The sequence below is a fragment of the Lampetra planeri genome, chromosome 17, assembly GCF_965212315.1.
Source record: "Lampetra planeri chromosome 17, kcLamPlan1.2.h2, whole genome shotgun sequence".
Lineage (NCBI taxonomy): Eukaryota > Metazoa > Chordata > Hyperoartia > Petromyzontiformes > Petromyzontidae > Lampetra > Lampetra planeri.
Window position 1 is genome coordinate 11740018 of NC_136123.1, and position 17084 is coordinate 11757101.

General features: G+C 45.5%; 1 pseudogene across 1 annotated transcript in view; it reads left to right on the plus strand.

Moving 5' to 3' along the window:
• Positions 1 to 17084, plus strand: part of LOC144723373 (zinc finger homeobox protein 3-like) — a 196061-nt pseudogene that overhangs the window by 142794 nt on the left and 36183 nt on the right. Inside the window, exon 5 of the transcript XR_013586152.1 lies at positions 7546 to 7653. The product of XR_013586152.1 is annotated as a zinc finger homeobox protein 3-like (transcript). The remainder of the gene's footprint in view (positions 1 to 7545; positions 7654 to 17084) is intronic.

Consider the following 17084-nt stretch of genomic DNA (forward strand, 5'->3'; position numbering starts at 1 on the left):
ATTAAACTATTTATCTCACAACTGTGAAAATCGCAAAGCCGGAGGTGTCGTGAAAAATGTCGACAAGAACGGGTCGGCGTGCACCGTACACAAAAAGGAACGGGGCCCACAGCCGGTGGTGGGAGTTCGTGAACAATCGGCTGCATGGTCGGTCGTGCCGCACTCGCGCTCTCTAACAAGGGGTTACCTTGCTGCCACGCAAATATACGGTCACGACCCCAGCTGTAAAACGCTATTGATCCTACAAAGCCACTTGCTGTTATTGTGCGCGGTTGATGATAGAAGACCCCAATTGTTTGTAGGCGTTAAGTCCTTTGCATACGCGTCGATTAACTTTTGTTTTGCGTATGGGCTGTTTGTGAAACTTTGCCATTTCGGGATAACTTGGCGTCACGATAATTGCAGTGAGTAAAAGTAACCACTTCTGTAAGGTGCAGCGCAAGTCACCCGGCAGGAGCTGTATCTCGCGATGCGTTTCATCGGGTCCCACTGGACAGCCACTGAAGCACTATTGTTCAGTCTGAAGGACTTCTATATAGAGGTGCTCACATCTCCAGGGATCCAGGCCCGGGAGCTGAAAATATGAATTCACATTCCTGAGCAAAGGAGGAAGACGTCGACAAAGCGCGATGGTGCTGGAGATGACTAGCTGGCGGTATGGATGTGAACGTCTCGTTAAAATAGATTTGAAGAAATTACGCTGATGTTACGAGTGACCTTGACGTGGGGAGCCTAAGGACAAGAAGCCCTGTGAATGTTCACGAGAAATGTGTCTTTGACCTCACGTGGCCTTGGGACCGTAGTGGGGCCGATGATGAGGAGTTACGCTGGCATTGAAGCCATTGTTGGTTGTGCGTGCTGCTCCATTGTATCAGTTCAGTGGCCTTAATGTTTTTTTTTATTTTTGCCATGAGAGTCCTCCACGAGCATGCATCTGCCTTTGTGATGGAGTGCACGGATACATCCAGAGGATAAATACAGAGATATGGGCAAAATAATGCATTACTAAAAGCGGCACACCAAGGAATGATGTTGATGATTATGGTCGAAATCTTCTGCAGTCCATTTTATTTCCAAAACAAATATTTAGCTCTCTCTTGATCTGAGAAATCAGAAGCAAAAAACGCATTTGAACATAAGAAGCAGTCGTGCAACAGAACGTGCATTGCAATCTGTGATACCTTTGGAACAATCAATCAGTGATTAAGACTGAAATATTTAGAAATGTGTTTCGAACGTCTTATTTTTCTTACTATTATTCTTACGTAGTCCTGCCATTTGGTTACATCCTGAAAACGATTTAACAAAGCTTATGCAATCCTACATATGTATATTGATATTCTCTGGAGCATGGATATCGTGCCAGGGAGGGAGTCGCTCTGATAGAAAATAGCAGAAGGTTGAGTCCTCGTTGCAGTCTTTGCTTCATCGGTATGATGCCAGCAGACCCTGCCACGTACTCCTCCTTCCTTAAGACTGTGTTGACGGACGTGAGTCCCAGTCCAGATGGTTGAAGTCTGCGTAGCGAAGTATCAATCCCAGGTAGTTGGGTTTTGTAGCATTGTGCAATAATTACTGTACACCAAACCACTCCCTACATGCATGCATGCATAGATACAAATGCTCTGCAGACCATAAGGTTATTATCCAGTGAACCCACTGCACTCTAAGAATCAAACAGCCATTCATGCGGTCCCACACTGCGCTCCTCGCCTGTAGGCCTTTGGTGCTCGGTAGTCTCCTGGGGTGTGCAGAAGAGCCTGGGGAAATAATCCCAAAGATGAGTTGAACTGGGGCACACGCGCACACAGACGTACCGTCAGCGTACACACACATGTACGCACACAGACGTACCGACAGCATACACACACGCATACAGATTTACTGACAGACAGCTTGCACACACGCCGGCACAGACGTACCCACAGACAGGTCACACACACAGACACGCATTCACACACCGGAGTTGGACCCTGGTTGGGGTGGATGGGAGCTCCAAACCAAAACACTCCCCTGCAAAACTCAAGAGCGATTCGTAGCTAATTGTCCAAACATGTGGCTTCAAAAGCACTGCTGCGAGGCATACAGGTGTAAGCGTCAATTACAAAGCGCTCCAATTTATGTACGGATTGGGCCCCTATCTCTGTGGGGCACGCACACACACGCACACACACACGCGCACACACGCGTGCTCCAACGACACCAATCCCACTTCACTCAGCCATTTAGACTGCTGGAACAGGTCCTTCTCAATGTACAAATACAAAGATCCCCCGTATAGCCTTAACAGACCGTGAGAGCAAGTGCTGTTAGCGAGCAGCACCAATGAAGGCCTGGCACTGCACACGAGGGGGTGGGTGGCCAGCACCACGCCCGCCCCACCTTTGTCTCCCCAGTGACGATATTTACACGCCGCACCAGGTACTCATTTGAGGCTGAGTCGACATAGGGGAGGCCCAGGACCGGTTGAGATCATCGTCAATGGTGTTAGCCGTGAGTGGGAATCGAACTCGGGTCGCCGGGTTCGTAGCACGGCGCGCTAACCGCTGCACGAGCGCTAAATGTACACACACACATACGAGTGGCCACAGCCAAAAACAAATATCCGTGTTCCCCTCGCCAGGGGTCATCGGCCCCGGCGATGAGGTCAATTATCGTCTTGTACAACGGACGATACTGGGCCTCGTGCATGGCCCGGCCACCTTTGTCTTTCTCTCACGCTGCTGTTCGAACAACCTCAGCGGCGTTTCATTCCATAAGCTCTTGAATGCTAGCAAGACTCACGGCACCAATGTCTTGCTTTCCATTGATCACAAAATCAACCTATGTTAGATGTTTTTGTTAACCTTTACAAAATGCTTACATTTTTTTCACAAAATACCTTGTAAGTATTTACGTGTTGTAGTACAAACACAATAAACGACGGTAGAGCTCTGATTTTATGATGCTGGGCAGCTGCAATTATTGATAAGAAATGCGGAAGGTAAGAGGAGTCAAATATTATAGCTGCTTACGTGCATGAACATGAAATACATTGAAAGTTTTATTGCATACCCTACAAAACAAATTATCTGCCAGCTTTACCGAAACGTGTGATGGTGCGCTGTCCATGCTGGTGGGCTGTCCATGATGGGCTGTTGTACTATCGTGGGTGCACTGGGGGTTTAGTAGGGCCTTGCCACGCTCCGCGCTATCACAATCCGAAGCCCATTACAGGGGCAAAAACATGTGCTTCACTACCAAAGCTTATTTGCCACAGTGTACATAGTATAATGCATTTAATGCTCGTGCATTAACCCTTTAAGTGACTCTAGCCAAATGGATTTGTGGTAAAAAGCACAGAACAAATGAGGTTTCAGGTTCAAATGCTGGAGGAGGGCACATTCAACAAGTCATCTGTTTTTGGGTTGGCAAAATCATTTCTGGCTCCTGCCATGGGCATGTGGAATTTCCACCACCTGTTGGGAGGACCATCAACAGAGGAGATCGTTCCCAAAATCTCACGCAACATTTTATTTTATGTTTCCAACACTATTCATTCGTTTAAACCATTTTTTTTCATTGGCTAGGTTATGCTTCTCTGATCGTGGCCATATGTATCTTGGAAATCAGCTCTTATGTTTTGGAGTTAAGCTTACGGCAGTGTGAAGATTTCCACCAATACAAGGCGGCCCGATGTTCTACTAATGCCGTGGTATTTAAGATCCATAGGTTCGCGTAGCGTGAATCTCGATTTGATTAAGTCGTAGTGTTTGGTCAGTTTCTCGTTTGAAATCCTGCGTGGAGCGTTTTACTCAAGGCGCGTTCACACGCCACGGGCCCGAGCGGCAGCGCCGCTCAGTTCACACGGTGCTCATGGTTCAAAACCAGCAGCCGCCCTGGTTAATACTACGGGTGTATAAACAAACAAAACACATACCTAGCGCTGTCTGCTTAACAGTGGACATTAAAGGTCCTGTGGTGTTAATTAAAAAACTCAAATAGTAGGCCTCATGTGCCGATGTAGAGGCGAAAAAGGCAAACATCGCCCCCTTCCTGTGGAACTCCCACAGTCGATGCTGGCCTGGGAAACACAGTCTTCATGATCATGCGCGAACAGCAAACAACGTGACGATATGATTTGGTATGTACGTATGTTGAATTTCTTTCGCATCGTACGTAGCCAACCGTGTTAATCAGAGCTTGAGGGAGGGGTGGGGGGAGTGGCAAATACCCCAGTGCAGGTTGAACGGGGGGGGGGGTGCGTTCTGTGAGCGTTGCTTTCTCCATCGCGACAGCCGCCCTCTTTGCACGAGGTAAATGCGTCCGCGCCAGCGCCGCAGCGCAACGTCCCAGGTGTGCCAATAAAAAAAAACCGCTGCCACCACGCGATGGGGTCAGCTTTCAATTGCCCTCCAATGCACAACTGCCACTCCCCCCCCCAACTGAGCACTATGCTTCTAATACGGGCTACGCACACCGGTGGGGGCTGCCACATCATCCAGATCTGTTCAGCAACGCAGGCTTTTCACGACCGATGTTATCCATAAAAGATGGGGTTTGTTTTGGGGTTAGATCGCGTGAATATAAACGTGTCGTTAAAACCGCCACCACCCGACGCAGCCAATAAGTAAGAGGTTTGTCACGTGAACAAAACGTGAGGCTGGTTGTGATGACTGGTGAAACGTCCTACTCGAATTGCAAATGTCGGGGTTTACTCTGCAACAGTAACAAATTGCCACATTTTGTTTACGTGACAAACCTTACTAATTGGCTGTGTCTGGTGGTGGCGGGTTTAACGACGCGTTTATATTTACGCGATCTAACCCAAAAAAAACGTTTATTAAGGATCATCCAGATCTCTCATCGCAAGTTTGTGGCATTAGCTTCTTGACTTACAGCCGCACCAAGTACCTTATCCTTATTTTTCTCTTAAATTGCAAACATCTTAGCACGGCCCTTATTAACGAAAAGAAAATAGAAATCTTTACGAAATTATGTCTTGTGATTATTTTTGTTACATTCACGAATTGTCAGACAGAATGTAGCTGTAGAGTAGTTGGGCTTCCTACATGAATATTGTTGGTCTGGAGTGGCAATAATCTGGATGCTGGAAGCCCGGGATTGGTTTTGGAAAACTTTGGAGCCGAGAAATAACTTTCACTTTGATATCTCTGTCAATTATAATCGATGGGATGAAGCAAATGCAGTATTAGGAGGGAAAAAATGGGTTTGTAATTGCAAAAAAAAACCCGATAGAATGGCATAACTTTCAAAGGCTTAACCGAACGTTTTAATTATCGGAACTTGGAATTCTGAACGTACTGTACATGAAAGGATCTTACGTTTTACATATTGAGGTGATTCAGTCTTCTGCAACAGTGATTTTGGTCTTGGTTATTTTGGACTGTTCTTCTATTTTGATTTAAAGCTTTCGTGACTGCAGGGATTCATATTCTTGGTTCTTTCGGTAGAGTCACGTAGAAGGGAAATAATACAAATATAAACAATAAAAAATTATCACGACGTTTCGACTGCAACACAAGCAATCATTATCGGGTGTGAAATCCACAGCAAGAACATTTCACACCTGATGATGATTGCTTGTGTTGCAGCCGAAAAGTCGTGAGAATTTTTTATTGTTTTATATTTTTATTATTTTATTACTTCCCTTCTACGTGACTTTACCGAAATAACCAAGAATGTCTTTCTATTGTTTTGCTGCCTTGCCCAAGCTTTGGGGATTAGTGAACTTATTCAAATCGAACTTAGATACTTGATCTATTTTACATATTTATTTTCACCGATTCGCTTCCCTTTCCCATACTTTGCACTCCAATAGGTTTTTTTTGTCATATAGTTTGTTATAACTTTCTGACCCCTTGCTCCTACTGGACATCTGTGGAAAAAAAGAAGAGCTTCATAGCTCATCGCATTCCTCCAGGATAAATAAAGATTCCCATTATTTAAAACCACATATGTGGGTTCCTCGGCGCCACTTACAGGCGTCATCCTCCCGTCAATTGAGCTTCGCGGATACGCTCTGGACGCACCCGTGAAGCATGCAAGCACATCTTAGGCTGCCCACGAGGGGCAACAACGTTAAAGACTCGCACTCGCGGCTCTCATAGCAACATCGATCATAACGACGAGTCAGGGAGCGATCTCGTTCAAGGGATTTGCATCGCACTTTCTGCCAAATTTCATCGGGCACAATTTCGTGCGGTTTTTATTATGCAAGCAGGAAAACATTTTTGTTCGTCTTAAACGACGCATTGCGTAAGCGCAGGTGAAATATAATTGGGTTGCATTTAGGTCAGGATGGTCATGTCACGTCGGTGCTTTGAGAATAATGCAATGAAATCTATTTGTGTTCCATAAATATTTATTGGCAAATGTCTGCAAGAGAGAGAGAGGGTGCTCTTTGTTGTTGCTGCTGCTGCACCAGTCATTCATTATGAGAATTATTTGCTCTCCCTAGAAAATGTCTCACCCAATTATGGAGCATTTGCGCAAAGAATAGATTGCCGCTCAAGATTATGTCGTCAACCAATTGCACTTTATTGTGGAGAGGCGAGGGAGGGGATGGGGGAAGGAAATATATTAATCAGCTTTTTTGCCCAAATGCTTTCTGCTGCCGCGCAGAACAGATTAGAAAATTAAGACCACCCCTGCGAGTGCGCGTTTGTGTGTGTTGGTGTAGAGGTGTTTGTGTAATGCACAATGTGTATATTTACATATGTAATCCCCACGCTTAATCCCCCCAGGGGGATGGGCGAGCGTCAGACCCTGTTGCATGGGGAGGCGTGATGTGATGGTGGTGGTGGTCGGTGGTGGACCTGGGCAGACAGCCCGGGCCAAAGTTGCTTTTGTTTGAACCGCTGTCATTAGGCATCCACGCGCGCCGATTAAACTACAAACACTTCATGCCACGCACAAAGGCGCCGCTTTTCAGCGGCTTTATTTCCACTGAAAAGCGGGACAGTATTTCACGCGGGGCATTTTTTTGTTGTGTGTCGGTGGCGAAGGCGCCCTGTGCCGTTTGCGCGGTGCTGCTTTTGTGTCGTTTCCGAGCAAAGTGCCGTCATAGTGCCCCCTGTAGGCGAGCGGGCGTGCCCCGTGACGAGCTTGCGCCAGCAATGGGCAGTAGCAGCAGCAACATCTCTGCCACTCGTGTGGACTGCCTACCAGTGTCATTGTTGTTGTTGTTGTTTTTACAGCTCCGTATGAATGTTGTGTTCAAGGTTGTTTGTCGTATTTTTTACACGATGGGCAATTTTACCTTTCGTCACCAGCTACATTTAACGTTTTTTTTTCAGACGTAATTTTCCAAATATCGTTATAGAAGCATATTCTTTTTTTCTTAATTCTTAAACGCGTACAATATCTTATCTTTTTATGAAACTGAGTTTTACCGAATCTGTTTGCAGTTGACAGCACGTTTAGATTTGTCCGCAAAAGTTTATTGTTCTAAAAAAATTCCTAAAATTGATATTTTCGTTTGACGGCTTCTCCCATATTCGTCAACGTTTAGTTACCGGGGTTGTGCGCATTTTTATCCCACAGATAACCAAACAGAAGATGCCAAAGGTAGTGCAGACCCTGCCGCACTGGACAAGGAGGTGGCCAAGGAGCCGTGGGGAGAGGAGGAGAAAGCGTCTGAGAAAGAGACAGGTACAGATTTGGGTCGGGACACCACGCAGAGCTGCCACCAGTTCAGCAACCCGGTCACACAAAGACGCAGCCAGCGGCTGCTGGAGTGAGTGCTCGGAAGTGGACTCTGCCTGGGTTTGCTGAACTTAATGGCTTTGATGACGAAGCGCCTCTGGTTAGCACGGTTGACTGCGTACGTTGCGAAAGAAGTTCAATATATATGGAGTGCACCGACCAGTGAGCGTCTTTGCATGGAGAGCTCCAGAGTGAGTGCAGTGCTTGGTGCGTATGTTGCCACGGTGTAAGGTGAGTGCACCACGTTTCATTGTGCGGGCAGCATTGCACACAGCTGTCCTCTGGTTCTGTCCACTTTGAGTTTTGTTAGTCTCTTCGCGGCGACGTTGAGTGAAATATGTGAGGAACGTCCACGGCATGGAAAGCTTTCGTTTTAAATTTCTTCCAAGTTATTACGTGGATCATTGTATGTGTCTTCTATTGGCACGGTTTGTACACAACCGTGTAAACACGGTGTACACAGCCTGCCGTCCAATACAAACCCAATATGTCTTGGTTATTTATGAGGAAAACATGAATGCATTATTTCCCTACATTAAACAACTTACATTAGTAACACCGTAGCATTAGATTGTATGCCATTGCTTATTTTATTACATTTTCTTTTTTAAATCACTCATTCAATACTGTACCATTTAGGCCTATTTGAGATGGTAAAAATGTCTTGGACTTAAACACTGTAATTATTTTAAAAATGCAAATGTATTTTAAAATACACTTTAATTAAGCAAGTGACATTAATATCCCTTGGAGATGGCTCCAATGGCTTTATAGGTCTCGTAAAAACGTATCAGAACTCCTTCGCTGTGCAATAGATGGTTCTCTATTTTCTCTCTCTCTCGGGCACAAAGCACATGGCTTATTGCATCGCGCGTAATGGCAGAGCCCCGGCCTCGTTCATGCAAAATGGGAGAATTGAGACAAAATGGCTTTCGCCTGCGTCACGCAGAGAATCTCATTTTCTGCCGCGGGAGTGTATCCCTGATTTAATGGCCGCTCGGCTGGCTTTCATATTTCGCCCGCGAGATAAGCAGCCGTTTGCACTGGGAGCGGGCGGCGGGTGGGTGTGGCTCTAGCACAAGCAATGACGTTTCCCCTTCCCCTCGATTTATTTTCACGTTTGCTTACCTCCAAACTTATTAGACGATTGGCTGTTGGAGCACTACATCTGAAGTTAGTTAGCCGTAATGAGTCAGGGGAATTTACAAAAATTACCTTTTTTTTCCAAGGGATGTCTGAAATTGGCTCTTTGCCACAGCTGAAAGATATATCGCCCAGAATGTAATGGGGATTTTTTTTGAGGGGGAAGGAACAGGAAACTTGAAAAAATATATATTTTGATTTACATATTCATAGAAAAACCTTAACATTTTTTAGCGCGATATTGAATTTGAACGTAACCCCCCCCCACTCCATCACTCTTACAGAGCAGCGGTTTTGCAGCTAAATGTACACCTCGGTGACCGTGACGGGTCGCGGCTGTCGCTGCCGGAGGTGGAACCCCCGAATGCCATCATATTGAGCAGCGTCAAAATAAGGAACGCAGCTTCCGTACACCGCAGGGTTTTTTTTTCGTCAATCGTTCGTTCCACTGTTGCACGGCTCTGCCCGTCCGACCGGAGTGCAGCTGCAATCGTAGTAAGTGTGAGTTGTCGACAGCCTGGGATCTTGTCGTAGTAAAAAGAAAAATAATCGCATTTACACTTCACTCCATGGCAGACATCTCCACGCCTGTTTAGAGCTTTTGATCAAAGGCTGCAGTGGGTATCACAGGATGCTTTAAAATGCATTTTGCCTCCCAAAAAAAGGTTTCTTGGATTATGCAGCGAAGCTATGATAAGATGCAAATACATGTAGAGTTAATGACTGTATTAACAAAATGCATCACAGCCCTGCTCCTGTACTTTAAAGCTTCAAAAGATGAAAAAGGGAAATGGATGCGGGTGGAGCGGGAGCTTCTTTGATGGGTACACGGCAGCATAATAGATTTGAAATCTCAAATATAATGATTTGACATAACATCGGTTGCTCTAACCTTTGTAGGAGGCTTACAGAGTAAATCCCGCTGATGTATTTTTAAACATTGGTGCTTATCGCACTGTTGTGTCCCCTGATACACACACTTACCCATTTTAATTTAAGTGCAAAAAAAATGCACATCATTGTGCAAAGAAACCCTTATCCAGATGACAGGGGCATACTGGATTTTTTTAATCTTCCCATCATGTCATTTTCTGCAAACCCCCGGCACCCCCCTCCCCTCTCCTCCTCTGCTTACATTGCACTCCCTCCCCTCCACCGTCTGCCCCTGCTGCCCAAATGCATCTCCCGAGACATGTCTGTCTTTCTAGTGTTTCCTATAAATTACCATAATTTAAGAACGTTGTCAGGACAAAAGGCTCACGAGTAACGCGGCATGCGAGCATTTGCCAATCGGCCACGCTCGTGGCCTCCCCTCCGTCAGCCACTAACGAAGCGCTCCGGGTTCTGCGTGCTTCGACGTTTTGCCGTTGAAGCCCGTGATTATTGAGCGAGAATTAAAAAAAAAACCTTTTGGATGTTTAAATTCGTCTATGTATCGCCACTGTGGAAATTCTGTAATGCACGTATACCTACGTTTATTTTATTTTCTCCGAGAAAATTTTCAATTTATATCTGAACAATCATACAGAAGGCCCTTTTTAAATTGTTCTTTAATGAAGTCATAATTGAATTGCAAGGCCCGAATGAAATATTGTCAATTCTTCGCTCGCAACAACAAGCCGCGACATTTTATATATACCGACGCACAACATAAAGCTGCATTGTTCCCCTCTCTGCAGCCTGCCCTATTATCGTATTTTAGTTTTTGTGTTTTTTTTTATATATATACAGAATGTGTCTCGTGCTTCCAATGGAAAGAAAACATATGCGTGCAATTGAATATCTAAAAAAACAACTACTTAAAATCTAAATCGCACACCAAAGAACAAAAGGTAACCACGAAGAGGGTGTTTGATTATTTTGCGTAACATGGTGATCCTTCTCGGGGGGGGGGGGGGGGCGGAGGCAAGTCGCGCGTCAGTTCCTCAGTGCAGGTTCAACTCAGCGCCGTGTTCGCGTTGTCGTTGTTTGCGTGAGTAATTCAACAAGGTGGGGGGCTCCCCATGACACGCTTGGCTTGTGGTGGGGGCGGGGGAGAGGGTACGGAGGCACCGAGCGCCAACTGCGGGGCTGCACTTAAGTCTCGTGCACCTGATGATTGTGCGCACGCGCTGTTTCGCGCACGCGCTGCTTCCCGCCCGCGCGCTAGCGTAGCCAGGCACTGTGTGGAGGCGGGCGGGGGCCTTTTAGTAAAGTCACCGGGCGGTGGGGCGCGGTCGAATCTCGCTGCGTTTGCACCTCGTGCCGCGTGAAGGCGATCTGCGGTTGTTGCGACTATGAGGAATTTGAGAGAGAGAGAGAGCGACCGAGTCGTGCCCAGCATCACACGCCAGTGGGCAGCAGCTTGTACCCGCGTGGCCTTTAGCGTCGAATATTTTCTCTTCCGCTGAGTCTTCGCACCGTGGCCGGAGCCCAAACGCATAGAGCTAGAAACCTACGTACGGTTGGCTACACGCGGTGCGAAGGGAGGTGAACATAATGCATAGCTACCGAACATTTTGGACAGTGCCCCCTTTGGCCTTCGCTTGTACGCCGCTGCCAAAAGAGTCCTTAATTTTTTTTGTTTTGCGCGCGAAACGAAATTGCGCACACATGCTTATTTTTGTTATTGCTTTGGAAATCTTCTTGGTTCTTTCGGTACAGTCACGTAGAAGGGAAGTAATAAAATAATAAAAATAAAACACGACGTTTCGGCCACAACGCAAGCAGCCGTCCTCAGGACGGCTGCTTGCGTTGTGGCCGAAACATCGTGAGAATTATTTTATTATGTTTTATTTTTATTATTTTATTACTTCCCTTCTACGTGACTTTACCGAAAGAACCAAGAAGATGAATCCCTGCAGTCACGAAAGCTTTAAATCGAAATTTAACTGCTTTGGAAATGTTTACGCATTTTGGCCCTACTCAGTTTGATGATGTTAAGAGCTGAGGAATCTCACTCTATGAAGACCAGAACAAGTCCAGGCTAAGCCCAATCGACTTAAACATCCCATATGAACCACGTTATTGTTCTCTCTTTTTTTCTGGTGGACATTCATTCTACACAAGTGAGAGCGCAAGTATCTTCCCACTAGCGTACACACGCAGAAGTTGACACACAGAGGTTCAGACTCGAGAGCCAAGGTCCCACCTGTAGACCTCACATAGTGCCGGGAGGAATGAGTAAAATGTTTTCAGAGTGCATTTGCACATCTCTCCTTCATGTGTAAAATATGGCGAATGCTCCACTAAGTGTGCCCAAAGAAAATCAACAAACTTTACTCCACAGAGAGTGATGGACAATGTAAGACCCGGAGCCATTTGTAAACGTGAAGCGTCTTGCACGTTAGCGGGGCACGGCACACGCAATAATAAAGGTTATTGTTATTTTAAATCCACAAATGGCCCATGAAGGCACGTTTGCAGCTCGTTGGCGTAGACGAGAAGTAATCTACACGGGCGCCACCGGTGACACTGGAAAGCTTCCAAAGATATCGGCCAAAAGCTGTTCACATTTGGAGAGACTTCTAAGCTTTTGGGAAAGTAAAACAGGTTTTTGGTGTCTAACAGGGGAAAAGCCCGTAACCAAACAACCCCACTCTCATAGAAGTTACACCATATGCTGTGACGATCGCTGATGTATATATATACGGCTCATTACCGGTATTTTGGAATTATTAGTCATAGAAAACTTCAACCGGTATCCAGGCTGCGAATACCGTTCACAAATTGAATTTTGTTAGGATCAGAGTGTTGATTCGTTCTTCCACTGGACGGAATATGCCCCTAAGTGCGGTCTGCTGGTTTTTGTGGCAATTATGGCACAACCCCAGTTGTGCTTGGAAATGTGGTCGTGATTAAGGCATTGGTAAATGTTGATTTTGTGGAAGTTGTGATTGCATGAAATCTGATGTTATTTACATTTTTTTACGAGCACTTAACAACAAATGTTTACCAAAAAGTATTTTATCCTCCTCCCCCCCCCCAAAAAAAATCTAGAATTATACGAGCGCTTCTATGATATAAACGGCACTGATTTTAAGCAACACCTAATTTAGAAGGATCTCACAGTAAAATAAATAATATGCTAGTTCCTAAAACCCTTATTTAATTATTATTATTTTTACTCAGGAAGCATCAATGAGGCTTAAAACTCCTTTAATGAAGGTCCGACTTGGTCATGTTTAGAAAATTCTCTTTCTGAGTGTTTCCATGCCTCGAGATATGTCGGGAATATGAGCCCTGTTCCTTATTTCCCCCCTACCCCCCGCTTGCATTTGTCGAGATTAAACTATGCACAGATGCTTCTCAAACCTATTTGCTATAGGTTGTCTCCAGGAAGACACCGCACACTGCTTGCCACAGGAGGAGGGTACCATTGCGCATCACGCTCCCATTTCTGGCGTGATCCACCAACCGTCACTTGCAGCATGTTGTGATGCGTGCGCACACGTGCTGTTAAAAACCGTCAAGTCATCATTTAGGGTCCCAAATTGTATTTCAGACCTTCGCACTGCCGGAAAAGAAACTTCTGCCGGTTAATATCTCGAGCAATAAACTCATTGTTCATTACCTCCTGGGCAGAGAATCAACAGGGCCTGCCACGGCGGCCTGGCACCGCGATTGCTACAGTGGGGGCAGCTTTCTTAAATTCCCACCACCTCTGTCCACCAAGCAGCATCACGGGTACTCCGCTGTCATTTGACATACGACTCGGTCGCAGTGGAAGAGTAGAACAGATGCCCTTAGCTCCGTCTGGCGGAGGTCCTCCATGTCACCAGTGGTGTGAGCAATTGCAGCGCTGCACCTTTGCCTGTTACCTTAATTGAGAAACGATGGGGGGTAGAAAACCCAGTTTTGACTGGAGCTAAAAACGACATGAAAATATATATTTGCATTTCACTGGGTAGGCCCACTGAGCTATATCGCTATTTTTCAGAAGTCACCTGGCCACAAATGATAGCTGAACGAAGTGACTTATCATATGGACATGTATAGCAGCCAAATAATATGAACGCGTATTGATTCTAAATGTGGAGGGAAAAACCGAAGGACCCAGAGAAAAATCCACGCGGCCACAGGGAGAAAGATGTGCGAACTCCCAAGTATACAGCAGGCGTCAGGGTCGGAATTGATCCCAAGGCCTGCTACATACCAGGCAAGTGAGTTAACATCTCCTAGCCACCGTGATGATGAGAGAGAGAGACGCAGACTCCAAATATACAGCAGCAGGCAACATCAGGGTCGGGATCGAACCCACGACCTCCTGCATATCAGACGAGGTAGTTAACATCTCCTAGCCACCGCGGAAGCGCCCGCCGTCACGCCACTCGCTCTGATCGGAACGCCGCGTTCGCCGGTGCGCGTCCCTAAGTCTGCGCACTGCTTCATGTTCGCCTTCGAACGGAGACGCTGGGTCAGGTGCTCTGTTGTTAATGCGGATCGTGAGTGCAGCCCTGTCTCTTGTCCCTAGGTGGGTTTGAGCAATTTGAGTAATGGGCCATTAGTGTGTTGACCGCCAGGCGTCCGTATGATAGGGCTAACCCATTGGAATCAGCCTCGGCGGGTAAAAATAATGTTGGCAGAATGCAAAAAAAGAAGAGGTTTTGCTCATTTTACACGAAAAACTTTTTTTTTTTGCATCCAGTGAAATAGCAAAGGATGTAGGTTTATGTTCACCAGATGGCTTTAATGTTTAATTATGTGGTGCGAAAGCTTGAAGTAGATGCCAGTGCTTTGTGAATGCTGTCTGATTCCGTGATTGTGCTTACACTGTCTGGGTCCGCTGTTTAAATAACTGTGGCTTGAGAGAGTATCGTGGGGATGTATGATATGGGTAAAATATATATAAGGTTTCCCCCTCCCATCATAAATTTAATTTGGGAGTTTTCAGATGAAAGTGGGTTTCAAACGAATTTAAACTTGTTTTACTTTGCTGCAACGATACTGGTTGTTTTCAGTTTTGTTTGCACAGCGACGGTTTTACTGTTATTCATTTTACATATTATTTAGTACAAACATTTTACGAAATATTAATTCCTGCAAAATTAAAACACTCGCATCGGTCTTATGTGATTCGTTCTAATCATTTTACATGAAGTAGCCTTCAAATATCCGTGCTGTTTTAGAATTGCTCGCCAAAGCTTGTGCATTTTTATATCTTCACGTGTACATTGAACAATACCTTCAACACGCCAGATTATATACAGCTATACATTACGTGCAGGTTTAAATCACTGATAAAGTGGACGCAAAATAGTTACACAATAAAAATGGGCAATGTACAACTTGCTAAGTCTATCTTTTTAAAAATAATTACAAACGCATATTTGGCTTAATTGTTAAATCATCAGGATATAATGATTTACACTGTCAACAAGTCAGAGACTGATCATGGCTGTTGGTCACAGGAGGGTTCATGAATGATGTTTGTCATTGCACTCCATGCAGAAAATATCTCGCTATGAATCTGTGCAACCCATAATGGTATAAACGTACATGAATCAAAATATAATTTCTTACACGCATGATGAAATGCATTGTATTATGCGCATAGGACCCAATTTTAATCAATCAATTGTTACATCCATATCATTCAAGGTCAACATTTCCCATTGGTTACTGTGAAATGTGACGAGTGTGGAGGAAGACGGAGTGAACTACGAACTTGTGCTTGCAGAGGGAGTCGTTCAGCCCTTACTGTATTGAGTAGCAGCTTCTGATTATTGCGTATGATTGTATATATGTTGAACTTCTTCCACACGCTACATAAACAACCGTGACAATCAGAGGTGTGGCGGAAGGACAACAAATACGTTTTAAATCTGGATTTAAAAGTACATAGCTCCAGTGGTTTTCTAACACCGGAAGGAAGGGCATTCCAGACGGCCACAGAAGCACATCTGAAAGCGGCGTTACAGTCACCATCTTTGTTCGATGGCCAACCAAAAGCCGCTGCGAGGATGTCCGGAGTTGGGTACAGATACATACAGACAACGCCGGCAATTTTATGGTAGAAAACTGTAAACAGCTTGGCAGGTTCGGAAAGGATGTAGCAAGAGAGCATTATAGATGTGATGAAGGAGATGAGGTTTCAATAGGATGGGTCCGTGTGCTGCATGGAGGAGGGCAGGTGACTGAGAATGGCATTGGGGGGTAGCTCCCAGAGCTCGGAGACGAACGGGAATCCCACAGCCATGAGAGGGGTGATAGTGCAAGGGCAGACCTCGGAGGTCAGATGCTAACGACTGTGCAGCTGCTAAGGAGTCTAGCAGAATGAACAAAGTGATAGCAAGGTGCGGTGGCATCAACGACGTTGGCCGGGCTGACCTCTTGACCTCTCGTTAGGTCTGCCTTTGTTGATGTGGCATTTGAAGATTCCTGCAGAGATAAAAAGTGTGTACCATTCACAATTTCATTAAATGACATCTCAAGTTATTGTTGGACAAATAAGGAGTAGGCTAGACTTAGTATTCAAGTTAAGTGATCCAATTTTAGAGTCTTGATTACAATTGTTTTAAAAAGTGTTTTATTTTTATTCAGGATGTCATTGGAATAGATTCATGCTGGAGTTTCAACAGCATAGTGCTGGACCCAGTCATTTAACACTGTGTCATTTTCACCAAGACTTTTAGAATTGGTAAATTAATGTCATTTAATCCGTGTTGAGAACCCATTGAGATTCTCCATTTATTTTTTGTGAAGGAGGATGGTGCACAGCGGCATTCTGTTGTTTTTTTACGTTTGGTTGCGGTTCATTGTCATATTTGGTCTACAGGCTACAATGCCGGCAACTTTTGCAGACTGTCTTTGGGGGCCTTTGACATTTACTTTGGAACAGATGCCACATTTTGTAATTCTCGAGAGAAATAGATGGTGGCTGAAATTGAACCATCAACTCCACGCCAACTGGCTCAATGACGAGCACGCCGGCCGCCAAGGCAGGCCGCCTTATCACCCGTGAATAAACGTGTCACCTCTTTTGGCAAACGATGAATGTACGGCACTCACAAATTGAATTGTACTTCCCTCGGCGGAGCGTCCTCCGTATATCAAAAAGGTCGAAATATCTGCGTTAGTCACGTGATAGTCTCCCTCTGCAAGTAGGCCTCAGACGCTGGCCGGAATGGAGGCACGGGAGATTTGGTCAAGGTCTGGGGGATGGCACTGCCTGCCTTGCCCCCCTTCGCGTTTGTCGTGCACCATTTGACGCCGCTATTCACAGCCGCTATGGCAATTATTGTCATTTCCACGGG